We start from the raw sequence: 3,309 nt of genomic DNA on the forward strand, positions 1-3,309 counted from the left end.
GGTATTATGGAAATTGAACAAAATTAGTAAAAGTAAACCTAAACAAGAAAATGGCAGCAACAGGAAAGTATTCATCATCTTCCGTTCAAGGATTAGGCTGTCACCTGTTCCGAATTCACAAACAAAATCATTCCCATCTTTTTTGAGGCCTTCCAATATCTCTCTTCCCATTCGGCTTTTAGTTCAGGATCTTCTGGGGAATTATGTTGTCTGCGTTTCTCATGAGGTGTTGCCTCCAATCTTCACGATATTTTTCAGTTTTTCATTGATGTTGAAAATATTTAATTCTGTTATAATATCTTCGTTTCTAATCGTATCTCTTCTTGTGCAGCCTTTCGACTTCCTTAGTACCTCATCTCCGCTGGTCAAATTTAACTGTCTTTTTTGTAGTACCCAGTTTTCGCTTTCATAGAATAACACAGGAACAGCCATTACTTTATAGAATTTCATGATGATGATATTTTTTTGTACTTCATGGCCCAAAATTAAAAAAGCTATTCCTCTTGACCTTGAAAAGAAACCTGTATAAACACTTATACTTCCAGTTACAGTGATGAAAGCTGACGGCACCTGGAACTGGTTATATCTGTCGTTTTCGACCCTTTGATCACACTTCACCATCATATACGCAACTATCCTGGCTGCAGGCAGACAACTGCAGAGATTTCTGTATCCTCTGTCTTCTCTACTGCCTTATCAACGTCCACTGTCCCTCATATCTCTCCTCTACCTTAACGCTCTTATCTGAACAAACACCTGTTCCCATCCTTTCTGTCCTACTCTATATTTGAGCCATTTTCTAGAAATCATTCTCAACAGCAAGAACGCGACTCTGGAATAACCTTGTGTATTGTGTTACAGAACTGAATAACATCTCCAGTTTCGGAAGACAGTTAATGACATCTCTATTAAAGCAACAATAAGGGTTACCACTGTTCCTGTACGAACTCGTTACCTTTGTACATCCTCTTTCCAACCAGATCTTCCTTATTTCACAGTATTCTTAGCTGGTGCAATCTCCTCAAATTTACTTTACACAGAACTCGCTATATTTGAAAATGTCTATATCGTACAGCTACACTGCCTAATATCCTGTAGGGCCTCCACGAGCACGCAGAAGTGCCGAAATACGACTTGGCATGGATTCGACTGATGTCCACAACAGTGTTGGAGGGAACTGACACCATGAATCCTGTCCATAAATCCATAAGAGTACGAGGAGGTGGAGATCTCTTCTGAATAGCACGTTGCAAAGCATGGATTCATGAGGTTCTCTCCATACCTGTACACATCCATCTGCTCAACACAACTTGAAAGGAGACTCGTCCGACCAGGGAACATGTTTCCAGTCATCAATAGTCCAATGTCGGTACTGACGGGCCCAGGCAAGGCGTAAAGCTTTGTGTCGTGCTGTCATCAAGGGTACGCGAGTGGACTTTCGGCTCCGAAAGCCACTTGGCATGGCTCTGAGCACTATGGGACTTAACATCGATGGTCATCAGTCCCCTAGAACTTAGAACTACTTAAACCTAACTAACCTAAGGACACCACACAACACCCAGTCATCACGAGGCAGAGAAAATCCCTGACCCCGCCGGGAATCGAACCCGGGAACCCGGGCGCGGGAAGCGAGAACGCTACCGCAAGACCACGAGCTGCGGACACTTGGCATGGATTCGACTGATGTCTACAGTAGTGCTGGAGGGAATTGACCCCATGAATCCTGCAGGGCTGTCCATAAATCCATATTAGTACGAGGGGGTGGAGATCTCTTCTGAACAGCACGTTGCAAAGCATATGCTCAATAATGTTCAAGTCTGGGGATTTTGATGGGCAGCGGTGGTGTTTAAACACAAAAGAGTGTTCCCCGAGCCACTCTGTAGCAATTCTGGAATCTCGCATTGTCCTGCTGGAATTGCCCAAATCCGTCAGAACGCACAATGGACATGAATGGATGCGGGTGACCAGACAGGATGCTTACATACGTGTCGTGTATCAGAGTCGTATCTAGACATGTCAGGGGCCCCATGCTACTCCAGCTGCACACGTCCCACAGCATTACAGAGCCTCCATCAGTTTGAACAGTCCCCTGCTGACATGCAGGGTCCATGGAGTCATGAGGTTCTCTCCATACCTGTACACGTCCATCTGCTCAATACAACTTGAAACGAGACTCGTCCGACCAGGCAACATGTTTCCAGTCATCAACAGTCCAATGTCGGTACTGACAGGCCCAGGCGAGGCGCAAAGCTTTGTGTCGTGCAGTCATAAAGGCCACACAGGTGGACCTTCGGCTCCGAAAGCCCATATCGATTATGTATCATTGAATGGTTCGCACGCTGACACTTGTTGATGGCCCAGCTTTGAAATTTGCAACAATCTGCGGAAGGGTTGCACTTCTGTGACGTTGAACGATTATCTTCAGTCGACGTTGGTCCCGATCTTGGAGGCAGAATCTTTTTCCCCCGCAGCGATGTCGGAGATATGATGTTTTACCGGATTCCAGATATTCACGGTACACTCGTAAAATGCCCGTACGGAAAAATCGCCACTTCATCGCTACCTGGGAGATGCTGTGTCCCGTCGCTAGTGTGTCGACTATAACACAACGATTAAACTCAGTTAACTCGTGATAATCTGCCATTGTAGCAGCAGTAATCGATCTAACAACTGCGCCAGACACTTGTCATATATAGGCGTTGCCGACCGCAGCGCCGTATTCTGCCTTTTTATGTATTTCTGTGTTTGAATACGCATGCCTATACCAGTTTCTTTGGCGCCTCAGTGTATAAATTCTTTTTATATCTGCTGCTATTATTGTTTTTATTGTCATTATTGTCATTATTACTATATCATCAACAGTTGGAGCAGCAGCAGCAGTAGTAAAAGTACCGTCATTATTAACTTTATTAGTTTGTGGGAATTATCTGCTACAAACGACGACGAATAGAAAGACATTTTTATTATTCTTTGGTCGAGTTGTAACGTGGTTATTCTTTGCTAGTTTTAGTTTTGACAGTTCTGTCATTGAGTCCGTTGTCAAATTGTTGAAGTCAATTCTGGGGAGAAACGAGTAATTATCGTGCTTACTATCGCCTTTCCTTGCAGTAGAGACAGCGCAATGAGCTATAACTATAAGATGATCACCCCATAAAAGCAAGAGCAAGCGGTGTATTCGAACGTGTCACGAAGAGAGAGAGTAACTTCGTGTTACGTAGCCGAACGCAAACTGATACAACTACAAATTTCACGGCTACAAGAAGCAGAAATTAAAGACCCGCAAATGAAAAGTAGTTATGCAGTATAGGA

Source organism: Schistocerca serialis, chromosome 4 (assembly GCF_023864345.2).
Source record: "Schistocerca serialis cubense isolate TAMUIC-IGC-003099 chromosome 4, iqSchSeri2.2, whole genome shotgun sequence".
NCBI lineage: Eukaryota > Metazoa > Arthropoda > Insecta > Orthoptera > Acrididae > Schistocerca > Schistocerca serialis.